This window comes from Hyaena hyaena, unplaced genomic scaffold, assembly GCF_003009895.1.
Source record: "Hyaena hyaena isolate Hyena2069 unplaced genomic scaffold, ASM300989v1 scaffold_590, whole genome shotgun sequence".
Classification (NCBI taxonomy): domain Eukaryota; kingdom Metazoa; phylum Chordata; class Mammalia; order Carnivora; family Hyaenidae; genus Hyaena; species Hyaena hyaena.
The window spans coordinates 785,700-804,465 of NW_024081221.1; the positions used below are offsets into that span (position 1 = coordinate 785,700).

General features: G+C 34.9%; 1 protein-coding gene and 1 long non-coding RNA gene across 4 annotated transcripts in view; one reads left to right on the forward strand and one right to left on the reverse strand.

Moving 5' to 3' along the window:
• Positions 1 to 18,766, forward strand: part of LOC120248470 — a 201,602-nt gene that overhangs the window by 105,198 nt on the left and 77,638 nt on the right. The window contains exon 1 of one of the 2 annotated variants that reach the window (XR_005532581.1): positions 10,086 to 10,146. The exons of the other annotated variant lie outside the window; for it this stretch is intronic. This is a non-coding gene — a long non-coding RNA (uncharacterized LOC120248470). Of the gene's footprint in view, positions 1 to 10,085; positions 10,147 to 18,766 lie in introns of those variants that run through there. 2 annotated transcript variants of the gene reach the window in all.
• Positions 1 to 18,766, reverse strand: part of UMAD1 (UBAP1-MVB12-associated (UMA) domain containing 1) — a 221,675-nt gene that overhangs the window by 14,183 nt on the left and 188,726 nt on the right. The gene's annotated exons all lie outside the window — the stretch shown is intronic.

Consider the following 18,766-nt stretch of genomic DNA (forward strand, 5'->3'; position numbering starts at 1 on the left):
ACATCTTTAAGAAATAGAAAAATATTGGATAGAAAAAGCCTTATTTTCTTTGTAATTTGAATTTGTGTGTGGAATAGGCCACACACTTGGAAATACTGTCGTTGGTGAATACACACCTGTACTTTTTCATATAGAGATGAATGTAAAGGGAAATGCCTCATACCACATGGAGTACAGAAACTATGAAGGTAGGCTAATTAAATTCCACTCAGATGGCATGTGAGTGGTAGCATTACCCACACTTGCTGCACTGAACCCAGCACTCCACTAGAAAAACAGTATTTGGCAAACCAAAATGGTGAGCGGAGAGCTGTGTCACTTGACCTTGGCTCTCATTTGCGAAAAAGGTTGTATTTCAAAATAGAAGATGGGGTTGGAAAAGTAAATACAGCTGTGTTTTCTCCACCCTAGTGTGAGAATGAAGGGGCTGCTCAGAATGGGAAGAGGCTGGGTCCCTTCATGGTGTACACTCAGAGCCCAAAGGAGAGCGCTATTATTTTATGGCTAACTCAGGATAATATTTTTTTTATTGTGGTAAAATATATGCAACATAAAATTTCATCTTAACCGTTTTTAAGTGTATAATTTGGAGGTATAAAGTACATTCACAATATTGTGCAACTATTACCACTGTCTATCTCTAGAACTTTTCCATCATCCCAAGCAGAGACTGTACCCAGTAAACAGCTCTCCATTCCTCCCTTCCCCCAGCCAGTGGTAAACTCTACCTATTATATTCTCCATCAGTTTGCCTATGTAGGTACTTCTAATCATATAATGTTTGTCCTGTAGTGACTGGGTTATCTCACTTAGCATGTTTTTAGAGACCATGTATGTTGTATCAAGTATCAGAGTTTCATTCCTTTTTAAGGCTAAGTAATATTCCGTTGTATGTATATATCATATTTTGTTTATCCACTTATCCGTTAATGGACATTTGGGCTATTTCTCCAGTATTTTTAAACTAGAGTAAAATCAACTAGGTAGAGAATCAGGAAATAATTCAAAAAGAGGCTCTCAGGATTCAGTGAATATAGGACTACAGAATATTTATGTCATATGGAGCAAAGTTAGCAAAAACCTGAAGTGAGGGAAACATAAAATATGTTTCCTGCTTATTTTGAGTTGTGATTTTTAAGGCATAATAAGTTGTATGCACCTTTTTATAATATACACTTTGTTTAGCTTTAAAAATCATAATTAAAGTAAGCCTTGCCAGCTTAATATTTTATGGATTGAAATCTGAGTATAATTGATGGTATGTCAATCCTGTTTGAAGCAGCACCATAATCTCTAAGACCTTCCACCCACTCTGGAACTCTATGCTGTAATTCTTTTGTGTGTTATTTTAAGGGTATGAGATGTCATTACCTGCTCTTAGAGAAAGTCTACCAAAGAGAGTCAACAAAATAGACAGTGAATGATGCTACAAAATGATTAAAAATGAGAAGCCACAATCGTGCCCAAATTTAGAGGCAAATTTAAAATTCACATAGCTTAATCAATTTTTAAAATTTAATTTGAAATCTTAATTAAAAAAATTTTAAATGCCTCCACAGAGTAACCAAAGGAAAATACACAGAGTGGTTGAAAAATACTTGCAGATCAACAGCAGAAAAACTGCTTAATATATAACCAATTCTTAGGGATATCCTTTTTCAGGATTCCTAAGTTTTTTAGGGAGAAAGATGATAATTATCAGAATACATACAGTTTCTTACACTTCACGTTGGAAATTAATCTCCAAGACTTAGGAAGAGCACTAGATTTAAGTCCCAACGACCATTGTTATTACTGAAACAAGCAAATTTAGTTGTAGGAGCTGAACTTTGTTAGAGAATCTGGAAGGTACTTCGGTGTACTTTTAAGATTGCTACACTGTCAGATATTTTCATTAGAAATAGCTCTAGGAAATCTGGAGAGTTGTGTTTAACATTTTTTGTTTTAATCCTATAAATAGCAAGGTGACAAAGTCGAATTTTCCTGAGATTAAGTGGGAAAATCTAGTAAAGAGAAAGGGATTAAGAAAGATGTTTGTGTATGACAGAGAAGCAGTGGTTCACTGGAACTGGGAGTGACTGGTTATCAGAAGTCAAAGTGTAAACATAATTAACGTGATGATAGAAATGGAAGATAGGATAGGAGAGGGAAGAGCCTCACACAGTTCCCTCTTGGCCAACTAATGACTTCACCATGGGTCAACTGGGTGTTCATGATGGCTGAATGAGGGAACAGAAAGGCCTCATGAATGGTGGGTGGAAGCAACAACAGCAGTTAACTCTCTAGAAACCAGATGTTTACAGGGTGGTTCTTGGTAATCTAAGCACTAGTTTTCTTTTTCCTCTTTTAAGTTTGTTTATTTATTTACTTAGAGAGAACAAGCTGGGAAGGGGCAGAGGGACAGTGGTGGGTGGGGGGTGGACAGAAGATCCAAAGCGGGCTCTGTGCTGACAGCAGAGAATCTGATACAGGGCTCAAACTCACAAGCCATGAGAACATGACCCTAAGCTGAAGTCGGATGTTTAACTGACTCAGCCACCCAGGTGCCCTTGAGGACTAGTTTTCAAAGGTCCAATATTTCTGGGTAGTTGATTTTCAGAATCTAGTACAGATTTTCTTTTACCCTTCTAGAAATAACTGCTATGGCTTCAACTGCCAAAGTGGCTTAAAAACAAACACCTGTAATTTCTAAGACTATTCAGAAATGTACGGAATCTATGCTCAGTCCAGCAGAGTCCCTCTTTTCCCTCCCATGCCTACTTTGCAGGTGCATTGATGATAGGAATTCATTAAAGAAACTAATTTATGGTCTCCCCGTGAGGGTGGAAATAAGGATTTAGGTTATGAGCTTTGATATATACTAATAAGTAAATTATATTAATATTACTAATTCTAATTTTACTGACTTTATTTTGAGTCCATCTTAAGGTTCTAATAGGGTGCCTCCACTGCTATAGACATTGGATAACAATTAACAAGCACTTTATTGCCAGTCACTGTTCTCCACTGTTCTCCACCTGTGTTACCTCATTGAATGTTTTGTTTATGATGTACATCCTATTTTCATTTCCACTGAATAGATGGGGAATTCTGAAACCCAAATACTTTAGTCTAACTCTGGAATTCCACTCTTAGCCACTACCTATGCCACCTCCCAAACTCGACACAGTCTAAGGAAACTTCACTTTATGTCTTTTAAATGCACTGTTTCTAAAGACTTTTTGAAATTGTTTCCAAAGTATTTTCTCAGAGAGTATTATTTCAGGAAGGGTTACAGAATACTTTTTCCAATGATCATACTTTCTTTTTCTCTCAAAACAAAGAAAAGCACATGTAATGTGGAAGAAACCATTTTTTTTCAGAGAAAAAAGAAAACAAGGGAAAACCATTGCATGTCGCAGTGTCATTTTTATATCCAGCTGGATATGCTAATTCTATGTGGATCACGGAAACCCTGAAATTACAGACTACTTAAATAATTTTAATCTCTAAAAAGCAGGGTTGTGATGCCTAAATAGTATATTTTTAAAGTAACCTTTTTACCTTAACCAAATATATTCCAGTTAAATTTAAGAATGTAAAGTAGCCACACACTGATGACACTTCCTGAGACAAGACCTCTGTGGCTACTGTCCGGCAACAGAAATGGACTGGATTCAACTATCCACATTCTCTAGCCTGTGGCAACTCTGGGCAATGGCAAGAAGGTACCAGGTCCTAGGACCCCCGCTGCAATCTGTTCTCAGGAAACAGAGAAGTTACCTTGCCTTTAATAGGCTCAAACACATGATCTAGGTCTACTTAACATGCTTCTTGAACCAACTATGTTAAGAGATTATATCATAGGCAAGAAAAGAGAATGAGAACATTTCCGGGACTCAATATAGTTGCAAATTTCTGGGTGGACCCTTAAATGTAGAAAAAATGGGGAAGTACATCATCCCTGTTTATGCCTAGAGTAGCATAAATGAAAGTAGTGTTTTCACGCTCAGAGCATACAGTTAATTTTTAAAAGGCCTTGTGTGTTTTTTGCTTCCTATTAACTTAATTGCTTTGAACTAAAACCTAAACACCAAAACTGATTAAAGTGATGTAGTTCAAAATAGAAATTTCGTGGTGATTACTTGAAAAGATACTTAAAAAAATATCTTGATCTCCAACTACAAAAAGTAAAGCAAATCACAAGTTAAAAAACGATTTAAAAATTCTGAGTAGATAATCACTGAGAGGAAAACACAAAAATACTTTCACTTGCATATACATTTACTTAATTTATGCTATTCCTTCAGTTTCCTTTTTCACAACCCAAAAAACAAATTTGTTTTTGAGAAGAGACCTATACAATCAATATATATAAAGTATTATGCTATTTTTTGGAGCATGAACTTTGTGTTGTCATGGTGTACACGAGTTTAAGGAAAATCAATTAATGACTACACCACATCAATTAAATAAAAGATTAGAACTACATGATCATCTAAATGGGCTCAGGAAAAAAAAATACACTTTCAGGATTAAAACACTCAACTAGGAATTGAAAGGAACTTTCTCAACCGATTAAAGGGCATCTCCAGAAAATCCAAACAAACATCATACTTAACAATGAAAGACTAGATGCTTTCTCCCTAAACAAGGCAAGAATGTCCACTTTTGCCACTTCTACACAACATATTATTATATGTTATACCCAGAGCAACTAGGCAATTAATCAGTAATAGATTTTAAAAGAAATGATCGGTAGACAGCATCCAGATTAGAAAAGAAGTAAAACTATTTCTATATGTAAATGACACATGATCCTGTATGTAGGAAAATGTAAAAATCCATTAAAATACTATTAGAGATAAGTTGATCAAGGTTGGAGGATACACAATCAATGTATAAAATTGAGTTGTATTTCTATACGTGTGCAATAAACAATCCAAAAATGAAATTAAGAAAACAATTCCATCTACAGTAGCATCAAGCAATAAAATAATTTAGAAATAAATTTAACAAAAGAAGTATAACATTTATACTCTGAAAGCTACCAAAACATTATTGAAATTTTAGAAACTCTAAATGGAAAAACATCCCATGTTCATGGATCAGAATATTATTAAGATGGCAATACTCTTCAAATGGCAATTTCTATCAGAATCCCAGTTGATTTCCTTGTAGAAATTGACAAGCTGATCCTAAAATTCACATGAAATTCCCAAGTACCCAGAACTGTGAGATAATATTTAAACAACATTAAAGAACAACACTGGTGGACTCACAGTTTTTTATTTCAAAACTTATTACAAAGCAACAGTAATTAAGACAGTGTAGTACTGGCACAAGGATAGACATATGTATCAATGGAATAAAATTAAAAGTCCAGAAATAAGCTATGATAAACTTTTATAGGCCCAGCTTTTATTTTTTATTATTAAAGTATAATATACAGTGTTATATTCGTTTCAGGAGTACAACATATTGATTCAACAATTCTTGACATTACTTAGTGCTCTCCATGATAAGTGTAGTCACCATCTGTCATGTTGTTGTTACTACAATATTATTGACTATATTCCCTATACTTTCCATCTCTGTGACTTGTTTATTTTATGACTGGAAATTTTCACATCTTAATCACCATCTGTTTTGCCCTCCCCCACCCCCACTTCCTCTCAGGCAACCACCAGTGTGTTCTCTGTACTTAAGAATCTGTTTTTGAGCAAAGGGACAGAGAGAGGGGGGGGGGGAGGGTGTGGAGGAGGAGGAGGAGGAGGAGAGAGAGAGAGAGAGAGAGAGAGGAGAAAGAAACAGAAACAGGCTCTGAACTATAGAAAACAAACTGATGGTTAACAGAGTGGAAGGGATTAGGGGAAATGGGTGAGATAGGTGATGGAGATAAAGGTGGGCACCTGTCCTGATGAGCACTGGGTGTTGTATGGAATTGCTGCATCACTATATCATACACCTTAAGCCAATATAACACTATGTTAACTAACTGGAATTAAAGTAAAAATTAAAACAAACTCTTAGCAATGTGATGAAGACACTGTAAATGAAAACCAATTTAAAAAAATAATTCAAGGCAAAACAAAAAAGTCTGTTTTTGTTTATTTGTTTTGTTTAGATTTCACATATAAGGGAAATCATATCTTATTTGTTTTTCTGGATGGTCCCCGAGGTCTGCTCTCCAGGGGTCTTCTGTCTGCGCCACTACTTGGTGCCAACCTGCACGTTACTGCCTCTCTTTGAAAACAATTCTAGAGGTCGAAGTAATCTGTTTTTCACAGCCTGATACCAGTACCAGTGGTATGCTACCCAAATCTTGCACTAATTTCTATCAAGTGAGCAAGCTAAGCACCTATGTATACATGTTCATCTGACCGAGATCCTAATATGAGCTAATATTTATTGGGGCATAATATATGTCAGATGCTAATTAGGCTCTTTTTAGTAAACTTCTCAAAATTGTATATGTCCAGGTTATTGCAAATGGCAAAATTTCACTTTTTTGTTGCTGAGTATTATTCCATTGCACATATATATACCACACCTTTATCCATTCATCTGTGGATGGACATTTAGTTTGCTTCCATATCCATGTCTTGGCTATTGTAGATAATGCTGCCATAAAAATAGGGGTGCGTAGATATTTTCAAATTAGTGTTTTCATTTTATTTGGGTAAATATCCAATAGTGCCATTACTGGATCATATGGTAATCTTATTATTAATTTTTCCATCGTTCATTTTTTGAGAAAACTCCATACTGTTTTCCATAATGGTTACACCAATTTACATTCCCACCAACAGTATACAAGAGTTCCTTTTTCCCCCCACATCCTCACCAACACTAGTTATTTATCTTTTTTTGTAATCCATGTTAGTTAAAATATAGTGTAGTGATGGCTTCAGGAGTAGAATTTAGTGATTCATCACTTTTATATAACACCCAGTGTTCCTCCAACAAGTGCCCTCTTTAATGCCATCACCCATGTAGCCCATCACCCTACCCACCTCCTCTCCAGGAACCCTCAGTTCGTTTTCTATATTTAAGAGACTTAGAGTTTGCCTGCCTCTCAGCTTCTATCTTATTTTTCCTTCCCTTCCCTTATGTTCATGTGTTTGGTTTCTTAAATTCCACATATGAGTAAAATCATATGATATTTATCTTTCTGATTGACTTATTTCAGTCAGCATAATACATTCTAGTTCCATCCATGTTGTTGCAACTCTTGTCATTTTGATACTAGCCATTCTGATGGGTAAGGTGATAGCCTTGTGGTGGTTTTGATTTGCATTTCCCTGATGATTAGTGATGTTGTGCATAATTTCATGTGCTTGTGGGCCATCTTTAGGTCTTCTATGGAAAAATGTCTATTCTGGTCCTCTACCCATTTTTTAATCAGAGTGCTTGTTTTTTTGTTTTGTTTTGTTTTGTTTGGGTTTTTGTTTGTTTTGGTGTTGAGCTGTTCAAGTTCTTTATATAGTTTGGTTTTAACCCTTTGTGATATATATATATATTTGCAAATATCTTCCCCCATTCACTAGGTTGCCTTTTTGCTCTGTTGATGGTTTCCTTTGCTGTGCAAAAGCTTTTTACTTTGGTGTGCTTCTGATAGTTTACTTTTGCCTTTGTTTCCATAGCCTGGGGAGACATATCCATAAATATAGAGACTGATGTCTAAGAGATTACCACCTATGTTTTCTCTTAGGAGTTTTATGGCTTCAGGTCTCACATTTAGGTCTTTAATCCATTTTATTTTTATGTATGGTGTGAGAAATGTACATTGCCTGCCTTGTTGTAGGTTAATTGACTATATATGCATTGGTTTCTTTCTGGGCTCTCTACTTTGTTCCATTGATATATGTGTCTATTGTTGTGCCAGTACTAACTACACTATTTTGATTATAATAGCTTTGTAGTATATCTTGAAATATGGAATTATGATAGCTCAGCTTTGTTCTTCTTTCTCAAGGCTGCTTTGGCTACTGAGGATCTTTGGTAGTTCCATACAAATTTTAGGATTATTTGTTCTAGTTCTGTGAAAAATGCTACCAGTATATTAATAGGGATTGCACTGAATCTGTATATTGCTTTGGATAGCAATATGGACATTTTAACAATAATAATTATTCCAATTCATGGCCATGGTATACTTTTCATTTGTGTCGTTTTCAGTTTCTTTCATCAATGTCTTCTAGTTTCCTGAGTATAGGTCTTTCTCCTCGGTTAAATTTATTCCTAAGGATTTTTTTTTTTTTTGGTGCAATTGTAAATATGATTGTTTTCATCATTTCTCTTTATTATTAGTGTATAGAAATGCAACTAATTTCTGAATATTAATTTTTGTAACATGCAACTTTACTGAATTCACTTATCAGTTTTAATAGTGTTTTGGTGAAGTCTTTAGGGTTTTCTATATATGGTATCATGTCATCTGCAAATAGTGAACATTTCACTTCTTCCTTACCAATTCTGATGCCCTCTCCCTTTTCTTGTCTGACTGCTATGGTCAGAACTTAGAGTACTATGTTGAATAAAAGTGGTGAGAGTGAACATCCTCACTTTGTTCCTGCTCTTAGAAAAAAAGCTCTCAGTTTTTGTCATTAAGAATGATAGTAGCTGTGGGTCTGTCATAAATAACCTTTCTTATGTTGAGGTATGTTTAGTATAAACTCATTTTATTGAGAGTTTTTAATTATCAGTGGATGTTATATTTTGTCAAATGCTTTTTCTGCATCTTTTGTAATGATCATATGGTTTTTATCCTTCCTCTTATTAATGTGATATGTCATAATGACTGCTTTGGAAATGTTGAACCATGCTTGCATCACTGGAATAAATTCCACTTGATTCTGGTGAATGATCCTTTTAATATACTGTTGAATTTCATTTGCTAAAATTTTGTTGAAGATTTTCACATCTATATTCATCAGAGATATCAGCCTGTAGATTGATTTTTTTTTATAGTGTCTTTGTTTTATTTGGTATCAGGGTAATACAGTCAGTTGGTATCAGGGTAATATTGGTCTCACAGATGAATTTGGAAGCTTTCTTTTCTATTTTTTGGAATAGTTTGAGAAGGATAGGTATTAACTCTTTAGATGTTTGGTCTTGGATTTTTGTTTGTTGGGAATTTTTTGATTACTGATTCAAATTCTTTACTAGTAATCAGTCTGTTAAGATTTTCTATTTTTTCCTGATTTGGTTCTGGAAGATAGGATGTTCCTAGGAATTTATCCATTTCCAGCTTGGCATATAATTTTTCATCTAGGTTTCATCTAGATAACCATCTAATCATCCAATTTGTTGACATATAATTTTTCATAACATTCTCTCATGATCCTTTGTGTTTTGTGTTGTCAGTTGTTATTCTCCTCCACCCTTTCTGATTTTATTTATTGGAGTCCTCTCTCTTCTTTTCTTGAGGAGTCTGGCTAAAGGTTGATCAATTTTGTTGACCTATTCAAAGAAACAGCTCTTGGTTTCACTGATCTTTTCTATTGCTTTTTAAGTCTCTATTTCATTTATTTTCATGCTAATCTTTATTATTTCTTCTACTAGCTCTGGGCTTTGTTCTTCTTCTAAAGGAATACATACCGGTCATAGTGTTTTTTACTTTCTCAATCTCTTAACAGACTCCTAAAAGAAATATTTTCATTCTTTTGCCAACATATTTTTAAATATAATAAATCTATATTCATTTTAAAATTTTATTTAATTTATCTATATTATTTAGATGAATATTATAGATTCTACTCGATATAATCACTTAAGAAACATGAATCCATCTTTGTAAGCCCTCATCTGGCCCTGTAATTACTAGTGGTCCCATATCTTCTCTTCATTTTACTGTTAGTTTCAAACTAGTAATAGTCATCCTCGGATGCATGAAGTAATTAAAAAGAAAACAAGCTGTTTGATCTCACCAAGAGATGCCCTTCAAAAATAAATTTTAAAGTCTATTATAAAATTTATAACATAGTTATTGTTTTGACTATATACTAATAAAATAATTCAGAAGACATTTTCTAAGACTTGGCCTTATGGTCACAGTACATATATTTTTTAAAAAAATAATTTATATCAATACTTTTTGTTGCCAGGAAATATGGTACCGTGATCAATAAAAGACTTTCAAGATAAAGGATAAAATTCTTTGGGGTAAGTGGATGGAAATCTGAGTTCAGGTAGACAAAGGAATGATGTGAAATTTCTGATTGTTAAGAGCTTGTTCATGTATTTTTTAAATGGGTGATGTCATGTACCTAATTGCTAGGGGATCTCAATTTCACTGGATATATTTGAAAGAATGATGTAATTATTTTATGTTTAAATGTTAATATTTACAATGTATGGGAAATTCCATCCTTTGCAACAATTAAAGTCATGATAGAAAGTTTTTATGACTTCTTAAAAATGTCCATTGTTTTTAAGACTTCTTTTAAGAATAACTGCTCTAGCAAATATGTACAAAATTATTTTCACATTTACTAGATATTACCAATTTGTTCTCCAGAGTAGTTGCTTAGGTTTATACAGGGTGAGAGGGCTTTGCTTCCTCACAACCCCACCAAAACTTGGTGTTTGTTAGGCTTTTTAATCTTTTCCAATCCCAATGTGGAAAAGTACCATCTTGTAATTTGCCTTTGCTCTCTATGCTTCACTCCAGCTAACTCTTTAAGTCACATCTTAAATGCCATGTCCATGCAGAAGCCTGCTCTGTCCATCCCATCTTAAAGTTAAGCCCCCCAACTTGTTCTCTATTTCACTCCACTCATTATATCCTTCACTGTATTTACCATGGCCGGACATAATTTTATCAGTTTCTCCCCCACCTTTTTTTTAGATTAGTTTTTGGTCTGTCGCTCCTACTAAAATGTGTTTCCCGAGGTAAGGTCCCTGTCCACTTAATTGTACGCCCAGCCCACAAGAGACAATGAATACGGCTGAATGTTTGAATGTTACAGACTTAAGTAATGAAGTGGTGGTAACTCTACCCTTCCATCAAAACACCTCTGATAATCCACTAGGACCACGGCCCCTGTCTTGTTTTCTTCCTCTTGGTCACACTCCTTAATTTTATTCTAAATGAGTTTATATGTGTTTACCCCCACAAATGCTTTTGCAGTGAACTATGTTGAGCTATAGAAATGATAATATGAAAACACTGGTTAGTTGAGGGCTCCCCAACAATGCTGTCTTGGAGAAGTTACCTTAGTTTTCTTTACCTTGGTTACTTAATCCTCATATGCCCCCATTTCCTCATCTGTAAAATGGGAATAAGTGAAGCTACTTAGTAAGATATTGTGATGAATGAATGAAATAGCACTGCTAAAGCTCCTTTATGCAGTTCCTGGAACACAGTAAGTTACTTAATAAATGTTTGTTATTTTTCTTTGCCAGCTATCATGAAATTTGAACTGTCAGTTAAGGCTACCATATTCAGTATTACCCTAAATTTCTACCTAAAGGAAGTACTTTATTTTAAGAAATTCAAGTAATATAAAAATTAATCATATCTTAAATAACAGACAGACTAATAGCACTGTAAAAATTAGGCATATAGAGTTTTTCAAAGAACAAGAGCACTATCATGAAATTTGAAAATGTCAGTTAAGTCTAAAATATTCAGTATTATCCTAAATTTCTACCTAAGGGAAATACTTTATTCTAAGAAATTCAAGTAATAAAAAACTAATCATTGTGTCTTAAATAAGAGGTAGACTAACATCATTGTAAGAATTTGGCATAGAGAGTTTTTCAAGGAACAAGAGAAATCATTATCTTTATAAATTGAGAAAGTAGTTTTAATAAAGCAGGCAGTAAAATATGACAGAATTGCCAGAGTATATATAGCTTTTTTTAAAAAAAAAATCTTTCCTTGAGAAATACTGATAATTGACCTAATAATTCTAAAAGTAGACTTGACTTTCTAGTTGTCTTTTCTGTTAAGTTTGATTACTGAATAATAAAAGGGCCAATTACAATTTTTATACTGATTTCCTGGCTTCCAAATCCAAGTGGTATGAATCCAGGCAGTAATCCAGTCAATATTTTATATATTTCTCCCTTTCTTTTAACAATGCTCAGAGAAATTACTTCTTCTAACAAGATTTCAGTAACAGTAAGCCGGATTCAGCATATCATCTGCTGTCATTTTTGAGGCCACCAGAAGTGTCATTAGACTCCACCTTTCTTGGTGGAAGTGATACATTTGGTACTGAGCATAACTTTAACCAAACTGTGAACATTTTAGACACCAGAGCAACTGTTGATGTTAGGAACTGGAGACTTCCTGCAGTGAAACCACACATTTGTGTAAATTCAACCCCATTACCAAATGCACTGGAATGCATTAAAAATTGCTAAAATGTCATCTCTTTTTGAAAACATTAATTGTATGTCATTTTATATTGAGATGGCAAATAAAATGTAGAGCAACCATAAGGTGTATTTTGATACATTCAGTAGTATAACAGATGCTGTTAAATTTAGTTAAAGTTATTATAGAAAAACAAATGACTAGTTCAAAGAGGCCTCAAGAATTTAGTCAGTTAATATTATTAAGAAATGTTAAAAATTATTTTAAAAATGATATGCCAGATAATGTATCAGTGGTTCACTTCCACTGGTATCTGAAACTTTCAAGAATTCCTTTCCTCATTTAGTAATAAGTTAAAAAATTCCTCATGGGCTTAATTCATATTGGCTCAAATACATCAAGAAATGATTGTCTCCTAAAAATATTTTAAGAATTTTCTAAGTACATGTAAAGAAAGCAAATGGTTGGGGCGCCTGGGTGGCTTAGTCGGTTAAGCGTCCGACTTTCGCTTAGGTCATGATCTCGCGGTTTGTGGGTTCGAGCCCCGCGTCGGGCTCTGTGCTGACTGCCAGCTCAGAGCCTGGAGCCTGTTTCAGTCTGTGACTCCCTCTCTCTCTGACCCTCCCCTGCTCACGCTGTCTCTCTCTCTCTCCTAGAAATAAATAAAAATATTAAAAAAAAAAAAGAAAGAAAGCAAATGGCTTTAAGAAATTCAGCCAAACAGATATAATGACTTTCATTCTACAGTTAAAAAATGTGCATCCTAATTATAAAAATGGGTGACAGTATAATACAGAGGAAAGAAATGAATTAGGAATCATTAGGTCAACTGCATTCATCTATTCAAAAAATATTTGAGTCCCTATAGTGTGTCTGGCACAGTGCTTGGCAGCAGACAGAGTGGGAAACAGTCATGGTGCTGCTTCGGTCAGGATTCTAGCACAGAGGGAAAATTTGACAAAACACAAGGAAAATGACTGGGAAGTGTTATAAGGCAGGAATAGCAAGCAGTAAGAAGAAATGGGGTGGGTGGTGGGCAAAAAGAAATGAATTCTGATTGCACGTATGATCAAATATTTTTTTTAAGGTCAAAACCCTTTAAACTTATGTGACTCAATTGCCATACTTAAAGTATTTGACATCTGGGAACAATTATTATTGAAAATTGTATCAATAATCGAATTCTCAATACGCATCAAGTTTTACAATCTAATTCAGTGTTTTAACAGTATCTGGTACAACAACCAAAGCATAACCAAAGATCATTAATATTTGACCATGATTTAGAAAAGCCAATTGAAAGAATTTTATTTTCTTCTTTTTTAGATTACACATATAAGTGAGATCATAAGATATCTGCCATTCTCTGAATTAGTTCACTTAGAATAATGTCCTTCAGGTCCATCTATTTTGTTACAAATGACAAGATTTCCTTCTGTTTTAAGGCTGAATTATACACACACACACAAACACGACACATTTTCTTTATGCATTCATCCACTGATGGACGTGTAGGTTGCATCCATTTCTTGGCTAATGCAAATAATAATGCAATGAACATAGGGGTGCAGATACCTTTTCCAGTTAGTGTTTGCTTTTTGTTGGATAAATACCCAGAAGTAGAATTGCTGGACCATACGGTAATTTTATTTTTAATTTTTTGAGGAGCCTCCGTATTGTTTTCCATAGTGGCTGTACCAATTTACATTCCTACCAGCAATGCACAAGAGTTTCCTTTTCTCCACGTCCTTGCCAACACTTGCTATTTTTCTTTTTTCTTTTTGTCGATAATAGCCATTCTGACTAGTGTGAAGCTTTAGCTCATTGTGATTTTAATGTGCATTTTCTTGATGATTTGTGGTATTGAGCACCTTTTCAAGCACCTGTTGGCAATATACAGGTCTTCTTGGAAGAATGTCTATTCAGATCTTCTGCCTATGTTTAATTAAAAACATTTTCTTCCTGACTATTTTTTAACTGAATTTTTGGGGGGTGTTTGCTATTGAGTTTTGTAGGAGTTCTGTATATATTTTGGAATATTAACCCATGATCAGATATATGGTTTGCAAATATTTTTCTCATGCTATTAGTTGCCTTTTCATTTTGTTGACTGATTTCTTTACTGTGCAGAAGCTTGTTTGATACAGACCCACTTGTGTTTGTTTTTGCGTTTGTCACTTGTGCCTTTCATGTCATATCCAAAAAATCGTTGCCAAAACCAATGTCAATGAGCTACCGCCTGTGTTTCCAATTCTAGTAGTTTTATAGTTGCAGGTCTTACATTCAAGTCTTTATACATTTTGAGTTGATTTTTGTGTACAACATAAGATAGTGGTCCAGCTTCAATCTTTTGCATGTTGCTATCCAATTTTCCCAGCACCACCTATTGAAGACTGTCCTTTCCCCATTGTAGATCTTAGCTCTTTTGTCATAAATTAATTGGCCACATACATGTGGGTTTATTTCTGGGCTGTCTATTCTGTTCCATTGAGCTAGGTGTCTGTTTTTATTGCAGTAACAAACTATTTTGACTACTATAGCTTTATAATATAGTCTGAAATCAGGGAACGTAATGCTTCCTTGGTTAAATTTATTTCTGAGTATTTTATTCTTTTTAATGCAATTGGAAAAATAATACTAGTTTTTAGATAAGCTTTTTAACACAGTCTCATCTATTTACATTTTATTTTATAAATGTGATATTTTATGGATAGTATATTTGCAATGAGAATATAGCCAGCTATAAGTACTGTAAGGATTGTGATGCTCTCAGATTATAATTAAGAAGTTTTATCTCTTTATGGAAAACAAGATATCCTCATAACCAGATATGACCAAGAACTTTTACTACAATGGTAGAGGATTTCTGGGAAACGGGGAGGAAAGAGGCTAAAAATATTTTAAAGAGCAGAGCAAACACTTGCTCTTTTATTTTTTCTTTATACTAAGATACAATTGATACTGTGAGATATCATGGAATATTATGCCACCTATAAATGCTTTACATATGTGTCATTCAAATCTGCACAGCCACCCTACAGATAACTGGTATTATCTGTAATTTACAGACAAGGAAAATGAGACACAGATATTAAATAATTGATCCAAGGTCACAGTCTGTACACCCCAGAACACTATACTGCTCTTAAAAACTGAACTCTGAATGACTTTCCTACACATGGGCAGTTCTTTAGCTCAAATAAAGTCTGTTCTCACAATGCCAACACTGAGAGTGTTAAAGCTTAGTAAGAGAAAATAACTAGTTGCCTAGCAATTCACCAAGGAAATCTATGGCAAGGAGGCCTTTCTTTCTACTAGCATCATTTCCAGGTTATACGCTATCATGATAGTGTGACTTAAGCATCCCCAATAAAAATTTGAAATTTATGATATAAGCTTGCAATGAGATTGAAAACTTTAGTATGGCATTCACTAGATCTATTTTTAAAATATTTCTAATGCTATAATGTCCTGTTTTAAGGTTTTCATAAGGAAAACTACCTCCATTTTAAGAAAAGCTAATAACTAAAATTTCAAACTTAGAAAACAAATTGAAAAAATTTCATACTCACTATAGAATCTTTGCTCTGTCTAAACGATTGAGTCAGAAATTATGAAGAATAGACATTTCTTCTTATAATATAAGTATCAGAGTCAAAAAAAGCTGGGGTTACTGAAAAGGGCACTGGTCAAGATTTGAGCGGAATTTCTAGGAAATTCTCAAACTTGACTACAATACTAAGATCCTATGTGGCATAAAGCAAGTCACTTACTTCTTCTGAATTCTGTTTGTGTTTTTTTTATCTTTAAAATGAAGGGGTTAGATTAGAAGATCTTTAATTCTCTAGGTCAGTTCTGTTAAATGGAAATTAATAAGAGGTGCATATGTAATTTAAAATTTTCCACTAGCCACAGTAAAAAAGAAAAAGGAAAACAGCTGGAATTAATTTTTAAAAGTATATTTTATTTAACCCAATATATCTAAGATCTCAGTCCAACAACTAATTGATATACAGAATACTGACATATTTTAGATTCTTTTTTCATATTAAGTTTTTGAAATCCAGTGTGTATTTTATACACACATTTCAGTTCAGCACATTTCAATTCAGACTACCCACATGCAAGTGCTCAGTAGCCACATGAGTATAGTTTACAAGTCTATGGACTGTGCAGTCTATTCTCTAATAATTTATATAAAATGTTTCAGGAATACTGAAGCAATATAAAAGGCATACCGGCAGCAATTAGGCTTAATAAAAGTGACTCTCCACACAGTGTGGTTTAATACAAGCACTGTGAAGCTCCCCAGCTACAGAAGCCTGAATATTCACCTTTGATGGACATTTCTTTTATATAACAAGTCACTCACGTCTTTCAATATACAATTATTATATATATAATATAAATTGTAGAAGATAACATATTAACAAAGTAAGCTCTTAGTGCCAAGTGAAAATCTTTTTAGAAGCACATTGGCTGTAAATAGTAAATTAAAGGGTCCTTAACCCATGACGCACATGGGTTGAAGCCTATGGGAAGGGAGACCTAAGAAAAAAATTAACCGCCTATGATTCACCCTTGTATTCTTATAGTCTAAGTAAAATGGAAAAAAGGAAAAAAAAAATCCAGATAATCACACGCTAGGTGAAATCACTCCTAAAGAAGGGCTGTCCTTTTAATCTGAATGTCAATGAATGGCAGCAGTGACACAATGATGTCAGAAAGGAATTAACATCAGTGTCGCTGTTGTGTAATGCACCCTGGCTCCTCTAAGGGGTATTAACAAACAGTAAGTTAGTAAAAGAAGCACAATCAAGCAAGCCACTTTATAACAATCTAAATGATAAGTGAAATTCAAACCTTGAGCGGCACCTTGAGAGGAGAAATGGCTAAGATTGTGGCATGGAGCTTGCTCAGGGCAGAAATCCAGACTGCATAATTTGTGCCCTCTTATCAACCAGTTCCCATTTGGAGATTCAGATGAAGAGTCTGCAGTAATTCTATCTGTAGGTGACTCCATAAAGGACATGTGGGAAGGCTGTGCCAGCCTCTTATTAAAGGGAAGGAGGAAAGGGAACCAGAGTATCACCAAAGCAACATTAGCTGCACATTTTTTCTGTCAGGTGGATGGAGGCTATGAATTTAGGAAGTGTTCCTTCCCACTGGCGAGCCAGAAAGGACCACTGTATCATAAACCAAGAATTTAGTATCTTGCTCAGTTTATTTTTGTCAGCGAACCTCTATTTTAGACTTATAAAAACATATGCGTGTATGTGATCTTGCTGATAGTTTTTGAGTTGGGGGAGTGATGGGGAAGGTGGGGAGGAAAGGTCTGGTGGGGGGGTTACAGAATTAACAGTACTGGGCCTGGGACAAGTAATGTCAATTCAGAAAATTCTGGAAGTGGTAGAATTGTAACGTAGATCAGTTTGGCTCCAGAGCCAGAACTTCTTTTTCCCGGATGAAAAGGATTTTATCTGAGAATCATGCAGCGGAAAGTATCCCCCATTACAGAAAATATGGCAACCCTTTCACTAAGTCTTTCTTTCTAGGGGTTCTCCTGCCTACTAGTTGCCTAATCATGAATGAGCTTAAATTCACTTCAAATACAGAGCTCAATAAAACATTAGTTGGTATTAAATGCCATAACCATAGGCAGTACACTTGATCTTCATTTACTTTCAGTGCATAAAAGTAAGAATAGTATTCTTCACTGCCAATCAATCCCTGCAGAAGCTGATTAAAAGAAATAGGGGTTTTCATAAAGCTCTAGAAGCAATGAGAAAAGTACGCTAAGTTCTGAAGATCTTTCATTTTAAATCAGGTTTACCATTCCTCACTGAAGAATTTGCCAGTCTTTAATAATCATTTTAGTACTAGAACCACACAAGGAGCAATTGATGGGACCAAGAAAGAGGTTCATTTTGGCAGTGAATCTAGAGAATATACAGGTATGGGCCCTGACAGAGACATCTGCAGGCCAAAGCAGTTGGCCTTTCACAAACTAGGTACTCAAGTGCTCAACTTTATTTTATTTTTTTAAAGGTTTTATTTATTTCTAGGAGAGAGAGAGAGAGAGAGAGATCGTGAGCAGGGGAGGGTCAGAGAGAGAGGGAGTCACAGACCGAAACAGGCTCCAGGCTCTGAGCTGGCAGTCAGCACAGAGCCCGACGAGGGGCTCGAACCCACGAACCATGAGATCATGACCTAAGCGAAAGTCGGACGCTTAACCAACTAAGCCACCCAGGCGCCCTTCAAGTGCTCAACTTTAAAAACAGGGGGCTTGGGGTACCTGGGCGGCTCAGTTGGTCAAGCATCCAACTCTTGGTTTCAGCTCAGGTCATGATCTGTATGGACTGTATGGGATGGACCATCTTAAACAGAATCATATTTAAGAATTGCAAGCTTCTCCATTTGGCAGATTCTGGTCCATGGTTCCCCTCTTCACAGACACAG